The sequence below is a fragment of the Symphalangus syndactylus genome, chromosome 18 (genome assembly GCF_028878055.3).
Source record: "Symphalangus syndactylus isolate Jambi chromosome 18, NHGRI_mSymSyn1-v2.1_pri, whole genome shotgun sequence".
In the NCBI taxonomy this organism is placed as follows: Eukaryota; Metazoa; Chordata; class Mammalia; order Primates; family Hylobatidae; genus Symphalangus; species Symphalangus syndactylus.
This window is the reverse complement of record NC_072440.2, coordinates 90511148-90531572: the sequence shown is the minus strand read 5'-3', so window position 1 is coordinate 90531572 and position 20425 is coordinate 90511148.

Genomic DNA, 20425 nt, shown 5'->3' with positions numbered 1-20425 from the left:
GGGAGAAATAAAACAAGATGCGCTGATTATAAGAGATCTAAGAAAAAAAATCAACCATGTTCCATATTAAGACTTTGGATACTGATTTAACAAACCAACTCTAAAACAATCACTATGAGGCAATTAGGAAAATATATGCACTGACTGGACATTTTATTATATTAAGGAATTATTTTAAATATTCTGGGGTGATAATAGCATTGTAACATGCGCCTTTAAAAAATGTCATCTTTTAGAAACACATAGTGAAGTATTTACTTGTGAAGTAATATAATGCCTAGAATCTGCTTTCCAAGAGCCCACTGTGGGGAGCGGGAAGGTTGATGGGGATGTAGATAAAACACAATTGGCCAAATGTTGATAGTTATTGAAATTAGGTGATGGGTAGATAAGGATTTATTATGCCTTTATTGTGTATGGGTTTTCAATTTTCATAACGAGAAATAATGATAAGTTTGTTGAATAATTATATAAAATATTTTTTATGATATTAATATAGTGTTGTTTAAAAATATGTCAAACAAAATATGTAGAATAACCCAATATTTTCATATAGGAGATCTACATATATGATGTCCATTCAAATATATATATTGAATGAAGTGATAGACTCCTGACATTTTCCCAAATGACTGTTTTCCATAGGGCTGAGAGAAGAAAATATTCTTGAAGAAGCTTTGTCTAAGTAGTAGTTTGGGAAAAGATTATGGTTGACATTTAATGAAGATTCTTTGGACAACTATTGAAGGTTTAATCTAATTTATGAATTTTCAACAACAAATTTTACTTTATTTCAAATAAAATAATACAAATTCTGAAAGATAACTTTGATTCTTTAAAAATATGCCATCAGCATGACTATATTTATTTGAAAAATTGAGGTATCAGAGCACCAAGAAATAAGTTCTTCAATCTCCAGAATGTTACAAGTCTAGGTTATGGAAACTGCGGTGGTGATGGGCATATTTTTAGCCATTGTCTTTGAGAGAGAGGCATCCAATAACGCTCTGGTAGCAACAAAGACAAGATGAGTAAGGAAAAAGCTGAAATAGTTTAATGTATTTTTATTGATGCACTAGCTCTATGTTACTTACTTGAGTTAACAAAAACTCAAATCATTGTTTCTATGAAATTTCAATACTTTTTAAAAAAATCAGAGTAAATACATAGGCCTATATCATATATTACATCCAATATCCTATCACAATGGTTTAGTTTTCTATAATAGATAATTTATTTGGGCACGTCTCCCTACATATCTCTGCCCGAATTGGCTAATAACTTTTCTCGACTTTATTTTTCTAATTTGTAAAAGATGTTCATAAAAGTATATAAAACTGGATTCATTTAAAAATAAGTTATATACAGTTTATGCAAAATCCCTTAGCACAATGCCCAACGTTCTTTCTTTTCTTTCTTGATCCACCCTTTCTTTGCTTTCTCCTGTTTTTCCTTTTATCCTTCTTTCTTTCCTCCTGTTCTTTCCTATCAGAAATTTACCATTATGTGGTAAAATGCCTTTACCATATAATAACTTGATATATAATTTTTTAAAGAAGCCTCTGAAAACAAAAAGGCATGTACCCAACAAATACAATACAGAATATTTACCATGTGGAAGAAAATTAGATTCCTTCCTCACATAATATAGCAAAATAATTTCCAAAGGATCTAAAGGCTTAAATATTAAAAAAATAAAGTACAAGATATTGGAATATTTGACAGAAAGGAAATTTAAAAGGTGTCTGCACAGAACTGCCTTTAAAACTTGTAAAATGTTTATGCAGATTTTTGACTGCAGAAAAATCTGCATGCTCAGTTATTCCGGACACCAGTCCTCAGAAGTTCTTCCTCCCACATTTCAAAGTTTGCAAAGTTGTTTGCATCCAAACCCCACTTCTAAAATGGCAGTTTATCCAGAATTGTTCACAGAGTTTTAGTATCATTCAAAATAGTTAATTCAAGCCCTTGATTCAGAAGATCTGCCTCATTCATATGGCCAAAAATATCTTCCAAGGATTCTATGAATAAATCTCTCTCTCATAAGTGTTCTGAAAATGGGCTTTCCCTTCACTCATAAAAAAGCAAAAAAAAATTCCTGAAGTTCAGTGAAGTACTCTAAGTATTTTTTTTTCCCCCTAGGAAGCCAGTAAAATTCCGTGTAGTAGACAATAACTTAGTATTGGATTTTGACTTTAAAAAAAAAAAAAAAAAAAGCCTGTAAATAGTCAGTAATTTAAGACCCTGGCTTTGATAAATCTCATCAACCTGCATGTGCTTACTCATTAATTCTACTAGGACTATGGGAGAAATTTTGTGGACCCTGAATACTGATATATGAAGCAATGAGTCCAGGTGAATTATGTATCTCCATTCTTCTTCCAACAAAATAACACTGCATTGCTGTCAATAACTGAAGTTGCTCCATACGTGCCCCAATAAATGAAATTTTTCTGCCAGTTGGAGTTTAGTTGGCAAGGAATATTTTCCGTAATTCAAAGATCTCAACAGCCTATTCAGTTTTCAGAAAGACTTCTTGATATATTAAAACCAGGGACTTGCTGCCCTTAGAATCATCCATAGTTTTTATCAGTTGTGTTGTAATCATGCACAGTGTGGCTGCCAAGCTTCCAGTACCTGCTATATGGTTTTGAAAGGATGTCACTGATTCTGAACAGCCATGGAAGAGCTGACTCAGCTTTCTTCATTCTGACCGAAGAGACAGCTCTAAAATTTCTAGAGCATGTGGTTTTCATAAACTTCAATATTCATTTGTTTGGCTTGGCAATGTGATAAGAGATCTTATAGACTGTTTCAAGATAAAAATTTGTGTTGCAGAAATTTGAATATCAGTACATTTCAACCTCTTACAACCCAGGTTGGAGCTCATGGAAAAGATGTAAACTGTCTGCTTCCTGTTTTAGATACAAGAAAGTACAGCAATATTTTAGATTTATATGCTCTATGCTTCCTGTGCTGAAAACTTGCCTTGTGAAAACTACCATCATTTTTATGTCCTAATACACCAAGATTCTGATTAAAAATGAGAAATGCACAATATTTCTAACTTAAGACATACTTGTTATTAACAAAGCTAATAACCATGGTTGTAAAGACAGGGTATGTTTTTATTGATTCCTAGCAATGAGAAGACACACCAGGCATCAAAATAATGCAATGTTAGTGATTCTATGTTCTCCAGTCATGCAGAGTATAATCTTATGTTTTAACTTGTTTATTATCAAATATTCACCAATTGTATAATTTTATATGGACCAAGAGTCTTATACCTGGTGGTTGAGAATCTTTCAACTGACATTGCACCTATTTGCAAATATATGTAACTCTGTCACATTTTAGTTCTGGACTCTGATGTCCTAGATGGCTTTAATTAGGCTTTATTCTGGTATCTGATGCAAAGCACAAGCTCTGAATCACAGTAAGTATCTATGAGTGTTTGGTATGTTGAACTGAATCTTAGTGAAAAACAAAAAAAAGATAGGAAGCTTCTAAAATGCTCATGATGGCAGCTTAGTTTTTCATTTTCTCATTTCTCTAGAAAACTAAAATGCATAGAAAATGAAAATAAATGGAAAGAGTCTCATTTTCTGTGAAATTAAGATATATATAAACCTTGTAAACTCCATTATTGTTAAGTACTTTTAAAAGCAATGGGATCAGCAGAGACAGGCCATACTTGTGCCTTTTGTGGGAAGGAGACATGATGGGGTAATGGAAGAATAGTGTATGGAAGAGGTATTTGGAGTACAGATTTCAAAAGTCTCCGGACATTATTTACTTATAGAAAGAGGATCCCACCTAAGTTGAAACTACCATATGAGGGGCTTAGATCAAATGAATTTTTTTGTTTTGTTTTGTTTTGTTTTTTGAGACAGAGTCCTGCTCTGTCACCCAGGCTAGAGTGCAATGGTGCAATCTCAGCTCACTGCAACCTCTGTCTCCCGTTTTCAAGTGATTCTTATGCCTCAGCCTCCCAAGTAGCTGGGATTACAGGTGTGCACCACCATGCCTGGCAATGTTTTTGTATTTTAGTAGAGACGGGGTTTGCTATGTTGACTAGGCTTGTCTCGAATTCCTGGCTTCAAGTGATCCAACCATCTCAGCCTCCCAAAGTACTGGGATTACAGGCACAAGCCACCATGCCCAGGCTGATCAAATGAGATTTTTGTGCTACACAAAGTGGAAAAAGAAGTAGCAGATCTCACACAACATCATTAAAATAATATGTAAACATTATAAATTAATGGGTCCTTTAAAATCCAGGGGCAGTGTATTTTAGTGACTACAGCTGGTGTTGAATTCAACAAACAATAAGTGAATCATAGGATTAATGGTAGAGACCTAAGAAAATAATATTTTAAAATGCTGGCACATTTTAATAATCACCATTCTGACTGGTGCGAAATGATACCTCATTGTGGTTTTGATTTGCAATTATCTGATTAGTGATGAGCATTTTTTCATATGTTTGTTGGCCATTTGTATATCTTCTTTTGAAATGTGTCTGTTCATGTCCTTTGCCCAGTTTTTAATTTGATTTTTTGGTTTTTGCTTATTGATTTAAGTTACTTGTAGATTCTGGATATTAAGCCTCTATCACGTGTATGGTTTGCAAATATTTTCTCCCATTCTGTAGGCTGTTTGTCTACTCTTTGATACTAGCTTTTGCTGTGCAGGAGCTCTTTAATTAAATTAGGTCCCACTTGTCTTTTTTCATTTTTGTTCCGATTGCTGTTGGGGACTTAGCCAAAAATTCTTCACTAAATCCTGTGTCAAAAAGGGTATTACCTAGGTTTTCTTCTAGGATTTTTATGGTTTGAGGACTTACATTTAAGTCTTTAATCCATCTGTGGTTAACTTTTGTGTAATGTGAGAGGTGGCGGTCCAAATTCTTTCTCCTGCATATGGCTAACCAGTTATCTCAGCACCATTTATTGAATAGGAAGTCCTTTTCCCACTGCTTATTTTTTGTCAAATTTACCAGAGATCAGATGGTTGTACGTGCGTGGGTTTATTTCTGGGTTCTCTATTCTATTTCATTGGCCTATGTGTCTGTTTTCATACCAGTACCACGATGTTTTGGTTACTATAGCCTTATAGTATAGTTTGAAGTAAAGTAATGTGATACCTCCAACTTTATTCTTTTTGCTTAGAATTTGTGGCTATTTGAGCACTGTTTTGGTTCTAAATGAATTTTAGAATAGATGTTTCTAATTCTCTGAAAGTTTTGATAGTGATAACATTGAATCTGCAAAGTGCTTTGGGCCGTACGGCCATTTTAACAATATTGATTCTTCCAGTCCATGAGCACGGAATGTTTTTCCATTTGTGTCCTCTCTGATTGCTTTCAGCAGTATGTTATAGTTCTCCTTGTAGAGATGGTTCACCTCCTTAGTTAGATGGATTCCTAGATATTTCATTTTATTTGTGGGTATTGTAAATGAGATTGTGTTCTTGATTTGGTTCTCAACCTACTTGATTGTGGTGAATTGAGTTTTTGATGTGCTACTGGATTCAGTTTGCTAGTAGTTTGTTAGTAATTTTTGCATCTATGTCCATTAGGGATATTGGCCTGAAGTTTTCTTTCTTCATTGCATCTATGCCAGATTTTGATATCAGGATTATGCTGGCTTCATAGAATGAACTTATTTAAATATAAAAGAGATAAAAGAGGTATACAAAAGAGATCGTTTTTATAGCAGCCAGTAGGGGTGACCTTTCCCTTCCCTGCATTATCCCTTATCTCTTGAAAGTAACTATTCCAGTGAAAATCTAACTTATTGGTATTCTAAATTAAAGGAACCAGTTTAACAGCTATACAAATATGTTTATAAGAAAAAATGTGTAAAATAGCAATAAAAGCTTCCCTACCAAAAGAAAAATAAATAAAACAACACACTTAAGGCAAAATGTGGCCAGAAAGCAGAAAGAAATGTATTTCTTGATATTCCAATAAAAGTCTTAAAATATCAGACGAAGCATCTTAAACTATGAACAGCAGCTATGAAGGAAAATACTCAGCAGAAGTAAAGAACTCAGGGAAGTGAAGGCCTGCCATCAAAGCTAAATAACAGGGGGAGATGAAATCAATATTGGAAAAATATAGGGGAAAAAAAGAAAAATTAAAAAAACTAAGAAATGAAGATTAAATTCCAAGGAGCCAAAGGGAGATGATAAGTAGAATAAGGAACTTTTTTGTCTGTTATGTAACAAACCATCTCAAATCTTAGTCATCTTAAATAATGAGTTGTGTTTTTTTTTTTCCTCACAGTTTTATGGGCTGGCTGAGCAGTTGTTCTAATGGGCTTGCCTGAGTTTCTCATGAAGTGGCATTCAGCTGTGGGTTTTCTGTGCGCCGAGACTCACTGGGGTGGCTGGTACAGCTGGGACATTGTCTCAGCATGTTCTTTCACCTTTAACGAGTCTAGACCAGACTTCACATAATGGTCATGACAACATTCAAAAAGGAGGAGTTCAAATATACAAGTACTTATTATTCCCCTGCTTATGTCATATTTTTTGGTATCCCACCAGCAAAAAAAAAAAAACAAACAAAAAAAACAACTTAAAAAAGACCCCAAAAATTTAAAAAAGGAAAGAAAGAAATTTAAACGGAAAGAAAAGAAAAGCCAAAAAATCACATAGCCAAGTCCAGAGCAGTCTGCTATTGGGTCTTAGTGATTTTTTTTTTTTTTTTTTTTTTTTTGAGACAGGGTCTCATTCTATTATCCAGGCTGGAATGCAGTGGTGCAATCACAGCTCATTGCAGTCTCAGCCACCTGGACTCCAGCAATCCTCCCACCTAAGCTTCCCAAGTAGCTGGGATTATAGATGCACGCCACACGCCCAGCCAGTTTTTAAAATTTTTGTAGAGATGGGGGTCTGACTGTGTTGCCCAGGCTGGTCTCAAACTCCTGGGTTCAAGTGATCCTCCCAGCCTGGCTTCCCAAAGTTCTGGGATTGCAGGCATGAGCTACCCCTGGCTGGCTCTAATGATTTTATGTTGGAGTCCATTCAGGCTCAAAGGCTGTGATTTTGTACATAACATCTGAATACAGAAAATGCTCCTCAGATGTAGTTTTTTGATCCTGGTGTCTGATACAAAGTTTAGCACTTGCTCTGAATCACAGTAAATATCAATGAGTGTTTGCCATCTTGAATGGAATCTTAATGCCAAAGATATGAAGCCACGGGGTGAGGACTTCTAATACAATCAGCTTCTGTTGATACAGAGACCCATGTACAAAAAGACAAGTTATCTGCTCTTCCTTACCCCACAGATAAAGCATAGAATAATGGAACAGGAACAGTATAGCCATAATAGACATTCTCATGTAAAAAGAAAATAAGTTGGAAATTTACAGCAATCACTGGTCCGTAATAATTCTGACATCTAACTGAGCATATGTTTTTAGGAATCCTTACTTGGGGGCAGGGAATGCTCCTTAATTAAGGCTGGTTCTGCTCTTCTGAAGTTGTTTTCTAATCTATTGTTGCCCATGGGCCTTGATTGTTCCCAGTGGGCTCTTGGTTCAGTTCTCTTAGAGATTATTTTTCTTTAAGAAATATAATAGCTGAGTAATTTTATCAGCCAGTTTTCTGTATATAGAAAGATGAAGTCCCAGAGACCTCTTTTTATTTTAACCTCTCTTCTTTTTAGTCTAAACTTATACAACTACCTGAAAAATTCTAATGATTTCTTGTGTGTGTGACTGGGATTCACATCCGTAACTCCTTTTAAGATAAACTTCAGTCTAATTTGGGAGTGTCAGTATGCTATGAGATAACGTTTTTAAAATTTCTAGAAGCCCATTTGTCCAGCTGAGAGAGTCTACTAAAAATCACTTTTGATTTTTCTGAGGTCTTAAAAAGAGGACTATGTGCAGTGGTTCATTCACAGGCCTCCTGATACTTTGGGAGGCCAATGTAAGAGGATGCCTTGAGGTCAGGAGTTTGAGACCAGCTTGGGTAACATAGCAAGGCCTTGTCTTTACAAAATATAAATAACTGGGTGTGGTGGCCTGTGCCTTAGTCCTAGCTACTCAGGAGGCTGAGGTGGAAGGATTGCTTGAGCACAAGAGGTAGAGTTTTGCAGTGAGCTATGGTGTTGCCATTGCATTCCATCCCAGGCGGTGTTACAGTCTCACAAGTGCACCACAGCGTAGCAGTCTCATTGCCTGAGTTAACACCCAGAGTCCTTTGTGTCATGACCAAGAAAGTTAAGGAGCATGGACACCAAGGGTGAGGTTGGAGTGAAAGTTTAATAAGCAAAAGAAGGAAGCTCACCACCACTGCAGAAAGGGGACCCAAAAGAGGGTTGCCAATTTACGGTTGAATGCAAAGGCTTTTAAAAAAACTGAAGACGGCTGGGTGTCTCATTTGCATAATGTGTGAATTTCTGGTAGCTCCACCCCAACCTCCTAATGAGCATTAGCCCTTAGCTTGAGTTACTCCATGTTGTTGCCTTGTTCCCCTTACTGTGCATGTGTCAGGGGATGGAATTTTCCATTGTGGGGTATGTCTGGGCAAGTCACCTGTCTAGACTTTCTTATCTGTGTGGGTGTGGGCATGTCTTAGGCAAGCCCTCCATGAAAGTTCCCTTATCTATACCTGCAGGCTGTTCTTCCCTTTGAAAGAATTCAATGGAGGACTCACCCTACCTGCCTGCCTGACTGGTTCCTTCCTTTCTCCTCTCTCAGCAACAGAAGAGACCCCATCTGCAAAAATAAATAAATAAATAAATTGAATAAAATAAACTTTTTAAGAGAGGTCTTATATGCATAATCTTGATTTGATTTTTTTTTTCTCTGAGGCTATTTACCATACTGAGAAGTTTTCCGACTGGAAAATCTGGAAATGTGAAATCATTTTATTTTCCAACCCTTAAATGTCCACCACTTCTTCATGCCTAATTTCCTCTTATAAACTAACCAGTCATCTCTTTAGCACGTCTGTCTTACTATGCATTGATATATGCATGGAAAAGAAGCCAACTGACACTTGTAACATTATGGCAAAAAGTCTCCTTAGCCAGAGCTAGCATTTCATCAGGTATAATTTTAGCTTCCATGTAATTGCATGTGACAGGTTTGCCAAATGTTTTGCTATTACAAAATATGGGCTGCTATTTTTTCTGCCACTAATAATTTCCCAAACCTATTTCTAGCCTTTGCCAATAGTTTTTGTTGTTGTTGTTGCTGCTGTTTTGGTTTGATGTTTTTGCTGTGTTCTGTTTTTGCCATTCCTTCAGCCATTGCCAACAGACCCCTCACATTTCTCAAGCCTCCGTCTGTTGCCTATTTCCAAAGCCAATGCCACATGTTTTGGGTTTTATTACAGTCATGCCACACTTCTAGGTAATAATTTTTCTATCAGTCACCTAATAGTGCATAACAACCCTAAAATTTACTGACTTAAAGCAATAATTTACTGTTTTTCATGATTCTGTGGGTTGGATGGGCAGTTCTCCTACTGGTTTCATCTGGGCTCATTCGAGTGACTGACCGAACGTCTCTCCACATGTGGTCTTTTATTCTCTAGAAATTTAAACTGGGATTCTTCACATGGTGATGGTAGCATTCCCAGAGGGCAAGCCCCAGTGAGAAAGTGCTTATTAAGCCTCTATGCTTGTCAAGTTTGCTGATGTCCTGTTGGCAAAAATGAGCCACATAACTAAGCCAAGAGTCAGTATGGGAGGAGACTGTAAAAGAGTGTAGACAGCAGGAAGAATGATTAATTGGGAAACATTAATTAACAATATAACACATGAGCAATCAAGATAAAAATAAAAAAATAAATAAGAAATAGAGAAATTGGAGAAAAAAGATGGCTTTAGAATATTGGGAAAGGAAAATAAACAAAACAGATATTATGGATATTTAAAAATATAATCTAAGACACCTTTTCTGAAATAAAAGGAAAATGAATCATATTGAAAAATTACTAAGAGAAAATTATAAACACTAAGACATAATTTATATAAAAATGAAAGATGAATATTTTTTATTTAGAAGATGAATATAAAGTGAGTAAGAAGAAGAATATAGCAAGATGATTTTGAAAAGGCTGTTTCAGGCAACCACAACAAAAGATCAAGCCACGCATACCTGAGGAGGCCATATGGCCTAGTTACCCTGGAACAATTCCAATTTATGCCTGTTGTTCTAAACATAAATAGCGGCCCCCTTCACTCTCAAAATGTGGTTTAGATGACAACTTATAGTCAATGTTGTTCTAAGGGAAAAACAGTAAGACTTCCAACAGACTTTTTGACCGTAATATTCACTATCAAGAGACAATGAAGCACCAACTATGATATATTCTGGAAAAGGGCACTTACATACAACAAAACTTTTCTTCAAATTTACATCTACAAATAGATGTGGCCCATGCCAGGCGAGGTGTCAGAGCCCTGGCAACGGAAGTGGCTCGTGAGTAGTAAGAAGAATTTACCGCCAATAGTATAGGTTTGAAAAAGAAAGTTTTATTAAATAGAAAGAACACTGTGGAAGAGGCAGCAAGTCATGTCAGCAAGTAAGGACTGAGCTCTCTATGGTAGATTTTTTTCTTAGGGGTATTTATAGACCTTAAAGCGGGAGCTTAAGGGTAATTTGGACCATATTAGTCACATAGGTCATGAGAAACGATGATGTTTGTAAACATTTTGGTGCCTTGATGTCAGCAAGGGTTGCACAATGAGTTTCAACAAACATGCATTCCAGAAATCTATAGACATTCTGGCTACTTATAAATTTGTGGAAAAGAAGACTGGTACCAGATGCTGCCTTTAGATAATAGGGAAGTCTAATTACTTATGAATTCCTTAGATAAGGAATTTTGCCTCTGGATGGTCTGCTTGATGGCCATCAGGTAATCTTTGCTCCCCTCAACCCAGGGAATTTTTAATAATGAAATGATGTCTTACTTAATATTTTAATGAGGAGGTGTTATCTTCTTGGGGCAACTTATGAAAGTTCAACTGTAGCCAAAATAAAGATTTCAGAGGAAACTTCAATAAAAGGACTTGTTCTGACCGTTAAATATCCTTAACTGTGATTGAGTCGAACCAAAAAGTATCAATATTGAATGTTTTACATGTTTTTAAAAAAGGAGAAATTGTAATACAAATATAGAGAAGAACAAAATGTTTTAAGAGGGATAAATTTGCTGATTGACTCATCTGTGCCTTATCTAAAAAATCAACCTACTTTCAAGTGGATAAATCAAATACTAAAAAAATTAAGCAAATTTATCAACACAGGAAAAGAATTAAAATAATTGTGTGGATTAAATTTAGATGGTGGAGAAAAGCAAGGGAAGATGGGTAGAAGTGTCAGAGGTATCCGAACCAGAGCAACTTAATCTTGAATAGCAGCTGCATAAAATAAGGCTGAGACTTACTGGGTTGCATTCCCAGGAGGTTAGGCATTCTAAGTCACAGGATGAGATAGGAAGCCGGCACAAGATATAGGTCATAAAAACTTTGCTGACAAAACAGGTAAAGATGCGGCAAAGAAGCCGGCCATTCCCACTAAAACCAAGATGGTGATGGAAGTGGCCTCTGGTCATCTTCACTACTTATTATACACTAATAGTAATGCATCAGCATGCTAAAAGACACTCCTACCAGCACCATGACAGTTTTCAAATGTCATGGCAACATCAGGAAGTTACCCTTCTTAGTCTAAAAGTGGGAGGAACCCTCAGTTCCTGGAATTGCCCACCCCTTTCCCAGAAATTTCGTAAATAATCCACCATTTGTTTAGCATATGTTCACAAAATAACTATAAGTATCTTTAGTCAAGTAGTCCATGCCACTCCTCTGCCCATGGAGTAGCCATTCTTTTATTCCTTTACTTTCTTAATAAACTTGCTTCCACTTTACTCTGTGGAGTTGCCCTGAATTCTTTCTTGTGTGAGATCCAAGAACCCTTTCTTAGGGTCTGGGTTGGGACCCCTTTCCGATAACAAAAGGGAGTACAGGCAAAATAAATTGCTGCTCATAGTAAGGAGTTAGTAGACATTGTCTAAAAAGAAGGGACAAAAGTATTACAAAGAGACATGTTAAAGATAACCACTGTAATCTAAAACACCAACCCTTAAAATATCTGAAGAACTGCATTCAATACAAAGAAAACATACTCTATAGTAAACATAAACCAAAAGAAACCCCAAATAATATGACAGTAAAAGGAAATGTACCTGTTATATTAATAAATATAGAAGAGTTTAACTCATTTAAAGGAAAAGGATTTGTACATAGAATTGCAAAAACAAAACTCAACTCTAATTTGCATGAGATACACTTAAAGCAACTCAAAAGGACCAAAAGACAAAGAAAATAAGGACAGTTAAGTTATATCAGCTCAATGCAAACATGAAAAAGCAGGAGTCTGATCTTAATTTCAGATAAGATAGACTTCAAGTCAAAAAGCATTATCTGACATATAGAAGAATAGTTTAGAATGTTAAGGTGTGTAGTTGACAATGAAGACATAACAGTTATAAATACCTATGCACCTGAAATCATAGCATTTATTTTCATAAATTGGAAATCATGAGAGATACCAGGAATAGACCTGGAAATAATCAGAGACTTCTATTCACCCCCCTCAGACTAAGATGGAACAAATAGATAAAAGCACACTTAAGGGATATAGTATTTCTAAACAAAGTAAGAAGATACATATATATAAAACTTACTACTGTAACAATGAGAACATGCCCATGTAACAATTGAATTTTTTTGACTATAAAGAAAGCCTCTATAAATCAAAAATTGAGAAATAGTATAGATAATATATTTTCTGATTCTGATGTAATAAATCTAGACATTGTAGCAAGATATTAAAAATACCTATAATTAAAATTCTCCTCAAATATACTTAGGTTAAATATTTTTTAGAAATACACACAAATCACAGAATTTCTGGATAACAACAATACACCAACCTATGGGACAGAGTTATAACGGAGCTCAGAGGAAAATTCATAGCCCTAAATACTTATATTTACTCAAAAGAAAGAATAAAAATTTAATAAAATTCTCCAACTAGATTTGTTTAAAAAGGAAAACGAAACTTATGCATATTTAATATTTTATATTTGTACAACTATATATGTCATTTTTAATAAAATATGCCTGGTTAGGAATTCTCAAAATTCAATCAGGGTTGACTGATATAAATCAAAACTCAGTGGGCCTGGGGAGCTTTTTGGAAGGTCAAAATATTGTATGTCTGTTTTCTCTTATCTGTGGAGAAACTAGCCAGAATTCATTTCAAAAACTCCCCAATTCTCATTCTTAATTAAAATCCTGCTTTGGGATTAGACTTTAATAATTCAAAGTCAAGTCAAGTTCATAAACTTTATTACAGTAAATCAAATACTGTATTTGAAGACAATTGTGAAAATGGCCAAATATTAGTGTTAATGTATGCTTTGTATATTAGGTAGATTTTTAACATGGGAAAACATTTAGTTAAAATAAACTTTTTTTCCCCTTTTTATCAAAAATGTAGTCAGTCCACATTGGGCAGTCTAAAAGTCATCTAAATCTAAAAAGTTATTGGTAAACTTGATATGCGTTAATTTAAATTATTCTTGAGAAGCAAATTGTCTTCTGTATCTTCATGTTTATTCTTTGTATCTGCTGTTCCTCTATCAGGGTCCTTTCTCTTCCCACCACCTCCTCTCTCTCTGATTATCTAAATCATACTCCTCTTAAAGAGTTATTCAAGTCTCTCTTTTTGCAGAAAGCTTTTCCAAAGTATTGAGGATCTAATAATATGTTTATTCGCCGATCTTCTATGCTTTTAATCTGTACCCTGCATTCTGCCATTTCATCTTATGCCATTGTCTTCTATGCTTCATAATCTGCAATATAAAATCCTGACATTGTATGCCTATCAGAACAGACATGATACATACATGTAGGCAGTGAGACAATGACATGATTTTAGAATTACTAAAGCTGTTCTTCTTTGCACATGGTTGCTTACGGTGTCTGAAGGCCCACCAGGAACAATTATACCATTGAATCAGAGTGCTTTCTCCATTTGGTTCAAATGAAACTCATATTCTGCTAAGAGTAGAACATATTAAAGTTATTCTCTTATTGGTTCCTTTCCTCCTTCCCTCACAGTGAGGGTGACTAGGGATTTTGAGCAGCATTATTATTTGATTATCTGGAGATTGCCATGATTATCATGCATAGTGAAGAGAGAAAAAAATAATTTGAGAAGATCAGAAAAGAGTACAAAAAGGAATTTAGAGACATTAATGACAGTCCTGATCAATTTCAAAATTTCCCAGTGGCAAACCTGTCTGCTTTTATGTATAGTCCTATAATATTTTTTATTTTTTCTCCCTATAAACCTGAACACTCCTTATAGAGAAGAAATGTATCCAAAGATTATACTCATTTACAATATCTCATAGAATCTTAGACATAAAGAAATTTCTGAGAATATGACTGTTGAAATAAAATGTTTTTCGTTATTTGTATTTTATTTTATAATGGAAAAAAAGTTTAGTTTTCCTAAGTTAAAATATTATAAATAGTAGTTTACATAATCTTAAAATTGCTAAAATTTTAAAAATAGAGGGCAAAATACAAATTGAAAAAGAAAAAAACAGCAAGATTTAGTATTTGGGTAAGAACCTGAGGGATCACAAAGTGTCAATGTCCACTCAAGTAACATTCATTTAATGACTCTGGTGCGGATCAAGTCTCTTTTCCACTGACCTTTATGGTAGAAGTGTGATGGGGAAGGTTTGGTGTGTTGCACAGTTCTGGATTATTTGCAACTTAAATGAGAAGACTGGAGAATGCATTGGCGATGAATTATTCATTGGAGTTTTCTATGTGGCAATTCAAGTGCTAAGCACTGAGTTTCAGTTGATATTGTCAAGGCTATGCTTGAAAATATCAAAATTCTTATTTTATATAAAAAAATTCTTCCTTTGGCAAGAAACAAAAGGAGAGGGAAAGAAGACCTGAAAGAAGTGGCCAAAGCAATGCTGTCCATTATTCCTGGTGTATTTGTCATTTCCTTTACCTTTTGGTGCTTTTCATTCCAGCAGAAAGGTGATCCTCCTGTTCTGCACTGCCATTGTGCCAGTACTTACCTCCATCACAATCCTCAGCATATTGCATTGAACTTACTTGATTCTGTCACCTCTATAATTTAGTATGCACCTTGTAGTAAAGGCTATGTCACATTCATCTCCAGATCCTTGGCACCAAAGATAGAGCTTGGAACAAAGTAGCTAGTTTCCTTGAGTAAATAAATGAATGCTAGTTTCTTGAATAAACAAAGACTACACAGAGAGATAGAATGATTTATACACAGAAATATAGGGTTCCTCTTAAACTGTCAAAGGTTGCTATGTATTCTGTAAAAAAGATTCAAAATTCTCGGGTTTTAGGCCCAAGAGACGCAAGTCGTAAAGACTGAGAAGGTGAAACACATCTTCCCCATCACTTTGTGAGACTTTCAGTCTAAGAGGTGGTGTATATTGAGACAAGAAATGGTAAAAAATTTTAAAGAAAGTAATGGGTTGTCTACACAGAGTTATTAAAAAATCACTGGTGTATTCCAGAACAACTCATCTCTCTACTTGGAGGCCAACTTCTCACAGAGAGAAACATTGTTTTGGTCCTAAAGTGCTGGACTCTCTCCCTGCCTCACAGAGGACTCAGATTCATGAGAGGGTTCTGGGACACTAGTAAAATCATTTTTCATTCTTTCCTTTTGTGTATGTGTAAAATGGTCTCTCCAGAGCTGCCCTCTCTCTGGTTTTCTTTTTGTGTGTGGTTATTTCAGAGTTAGCTCAGTGCAGTCGGTAATAGTTGTCAAGATGAGAGAGAATTACTCCTTAAAAGACTTAGATATTTTTTTTCTCTTAACCTTCCTTTTCACATCAGCTATTTTCATAGCTAATAAATTTTAAACTGTGAAAATTGCTTTGATAAATTATGTATTTAGGTTTTTCATAAACATGCTGATTTTATTACTTATGGAAACGATTAAGAACACATTTGTGTAGGATTTCTCTTGTACTGTCCCCAAGTGAATTCTTTGTGTTTGCAGAGATTGTCCTATTTACTGATTTTATGAGGATCTTGCAGATATTTTTATTTTCATGAAATAAATAAAGATGTAGGTATTGTTTAAAGAAACATTTTCAACACACAAATACCCATGCTGACAAATAATGGTTAGATATTCAGCAAAATTTCCATTTCACGGTAAACAGTTAATTCTACACCTACCCCCAGACCTCACAGGTGGTACTCAGGGGGTGCCTGTAGGTGGCAGCAAAAATGTTGCAAATTGTACCTACAAAATAATACCAACAACATAATTAAAAGGAAAGGACAAATTAAAAATAACTTCATTGTCATGTTCAAAGTACTGTATATTTAGCTTTAGGCAACAGATTTATTTTAAAGACAAAAATAGAGCAGGCGTCACGTGCATCTGGGAATGGAAATTAGATAACCTGACAACACAAAGGGCAAAAGGCATACCCTGTTACTTTATAAGACTGGATTTTGGAAGCAGGCAATAAGAGGTTCTATAAATGCTTCAGTTGGCACTGAGGATAGCTCAAAGGCACGTGGCAAAAGCTTGATATTTCAAATTGTGTTTTGCCTTGCGTCATTTCAGCTTAATTTTCCATAGCAATGAATTCAGAATGCTGAACACACATAAGCCACAGATCTGGGTTGCCCAGTACATTTTAGAAAAATCAAGCACAATATAAATTAAAAAAAATACCTGTGATATTTTTTAAACTTGTTTTTGGGCATGAGTATTGTTCATAACTTCAGGCTAGAAGGAAACAGTCCTTATGTCACGTGTCAGGAGAGGTACAGCCTCTGAGTAATGAGAGACTAAAACAGCCTCAAACCTTGGTTTCTATTGACCAGGTGGTGCTCTCTGGGAAGGTAGGTTTGGGGTAAATGGAATGTTAACTCGTAACTACTAACTTCAGAGTGGATCATGGCATTACTTTCCGGAGACTCATTGGTAAGTTGTGGGAAAATTGACTTGTGAAGTGGTAAGGTAGAAGGAAAAGTTGCTGAGAAAGTAATTCTAGAAAAAAGGAAGATACTAAACATTGGCAGCCAAGAGGTGTAATTATTCTAAGTTATGGTATCTACTGTGCTTCTATAAAGTGTGCATCTTGGGGCCTGGCACGGTGGCTCACGCCTGTCATCCTCCCACATTGGGAGGCTGAGGCGGGCAGATTGCTTGAGCCCAGGAGTTCAAGACCAGCCTGGACAACACGATGAAACCCTACTTCTACAAAAAATACAGAAAAAAAAAATAGGTGTAGTGGTGGGTGCCTATAGTCCCAGCTACTCAGCAGGCTGAGGTGGGTGGATTGCTTGAGCCCAGGAAGCAGAGGCTGCAGTGAGCCATGATTGTACTACTGCATTCCAGCCTGGGAGAAAAGAGAGATCCTGTCTCAAACAAAAAACAAACAAAAAACAAGTGCATCATGTTGGTATGAATGATGATTTAAGAAATAATAGAGGATCAAATGAACTGTTTGATTTCAAGGATAGCTTCCCTGCAATTTCCTGAATTTCAACCACTTATTCTATGATCAAATTGTATACCTTATAATTGCTGATGCTATTCTCCAAAATGCAACCCAGAAATCATGATGTTGTCTCAGACAGATTGAGAGTAGTTGCTTAGTCATAATAAATATCATTTGAAGATACTTTTCTTTCTTGAAATTTGCCATCTTTGGGATATTTGTGATTACAACAAAGGAAGAAAACAAACTCTTGTGAGTCCTGAACATGAATGAGGGTGCGCTCAGGGGAGCAAATGTTGAAAGACATTGTGCACTTCCTATCCCCTCTCTCCTTTTCCAAAACGTCAAAAGGGTTCAAAAGCAAATGGTATCATTCCTGGCTCTTCATCTTATCTTGATGGTAGATCTCTCTGTTCTTAATAAAGTCCTCTCTGTTTTGGTGATACATATTGAAAAGTAGCATTAAGAGGTTGCTAAATGATACAGGAAAAGTATAATCAAAGTTGGAGGGGAGATTCAGTGGGTGGAGTGACTTATTTTCTTTACATAACTATTAATAGAATTAATATCAACAGGGGTTCCCAACTCCCGGGCTGTGGGCCTGTACCAGTTGTGGCCTGTTAGGGGCTGGGCTGCACAGCAGAAGGCGAGTGGCTTCCAGCATCACTGCCTGAGCGTCACCTCCTGTCAGATCAGAGGTGAGCCAGCATTACCACCTGAGCCCCACCTCCTGTCAGATCAGCAGCAGCATTAGAATCTCGTAGGGGCACAAACCCTACTGTGAGCTGTGCATGCAAGGGATCTAAGTTGCGTTTTCTTATAAGAATCTAATGCCTGATGATCTGAGGTGGAACAGTTTTATCCCAAAACCATCCTCTTCCTCGCTCACTGTGAAAAAATTATCTTCCACAAAACTGGTCCCTCGTACCAAAAAGGTTGGGGACTGCCACACTAGAGGACAGAAAATGACAAAAAACTTGAAAGAGAAGGTGGTATAATTCTTTTGTGTTACCTGGAAATGGTGAGTCACAGCAATATAGTAACAAGGTCCTTGGGAGTATGATTGAATGGTAGAAGAGAATGACCCCCAATTCCTATTATGGTGAAGTTGTTTTGCCTTGTCTTGTTTTTGCATTCGTTAAGAGTGATGCTGTGGGATAACTGATATACAAAGAACGGCACACATTTAATGTGTACAATTTGTTGAGTTTGAGCATATGCAAACACTTACAATACCATCACCACGATCAAGGTAATAGACAATAAAGCTGTTACAAAAAGAACTAAATTGACATTTGGTTCTGGCTTGTAGCTGCTCTCCTCTTTTCATTCTACATGAACATTTTCAATAAATGTCAAATGTTCTATTAAAAAAAGAATCAAGATGTTTTAGTTCATTCTGGCTACTATAACAAAAAAACCATATGCTTGGGTGGCTTATAAACAACAAATTTATTTCTCACAGTTCTGGAGGCTGAGGGCCTCTATAAATGGTGAGGGCCAGCTCCTGGTTCACAGACAATCGTCTTCTCTCTGTGTCCTCACATGACTGAAGGAGCAAAGGAGACCTCAGGTTTCTTTTATAAGGGCACTAATCCTATTCATTAGGGTGAAACCTAATCACCTCCCGTAGGTAGGGTCCACCTCCTACTACATCAGGTTGGAATTAAGATTTCAACATTTTAATTTTGGAGGAACAAAAACATTCAGGCTATAGCACAAGTTTATGCTGGCCTGATAAAAAGTAAGAAAGAATTCCTTTTCCATTTTGTAAAAGAATTTATAAAATATTTGTTTTACTTCTTCCATAACAGTTTTGAGAATTCACCTGTGTGTCCATTGAACCTGGGGTTTTTATTATGGGAAATACGTCTTTTAATGGATAACGTTTAAAACAAATGTAACATTATTCAGAAAATAAAGATAATCCTGAATTCCATCACAAGGGAGTCAGGGAGGACATAGCCTTGGCTTTATACATACAAACTGTTGGTGCCAGGGCTTGGTTTCTGAGAATATCATAGTAAAGGTAGTATAGAAGAGTCTGGGACCAAGTTCAAGCTGGAGTTTCATAGGGCAAGTTGCTAGTTAGATGCTAAAAAGAAGAAAAGCCCAGAAGGCAAGAGGGAGTATTAAGTTTGAAGAGTGCAGCCGGGAGCTCTGAGTTGGCAGAGGTGGGATTGGAGAGAGAGCAGGTGGGGAGCGAGTGAGGAGGGCTCTGAATAATCACAGCAAATAGCTTTGGGCAAATGCAACTTGCTTTATCAGCTGGTGGGAGGTGGTGCAAGAGAGAGTCTGGCTGCCTGAAAAGGCCAGATCCCTCTCTCTAAGCAGCAAACACATTAACGTCACATGTCGAGCTGAGAATTTTATCCACTTTTGGGAACTGTGGAATTGCATTTCCACCTTGGCACAGCCTCCTATTTTTGACACATAGTGATTTGATATAAATTGTCATCTCTCGGAGACAACCTGACAACAAATACTGCTAATCATTTCATTCTGAACTGCGCCTGGATGGTGGAGAGTAATTAGACACATGCCTGTTGGAGACTTTGCATTATGAAGTGTATGGGAATTTGCTTTGAAGGGGAGAAACAATTAGAGACGGAGATTTATAGAAGACTGTAAGAGGCAGGGGGTCTCTTATGTTTTATTTCCTAAAGCCAAAAAAATTCCTATAAAATCCCTACTTAGCTCACATTCTTAAGCTAGAGATCAAGCCTTTTGAAGAATAGGCATACCTTAAAATCAATCCACATGGCGTTGCTAGGATCAAAGAAAAGATAATGCTCTAGGGGGCCCTGCTGCTTGAATTGTTGACCCAAGTAAAGCCCAGCTGACTTGC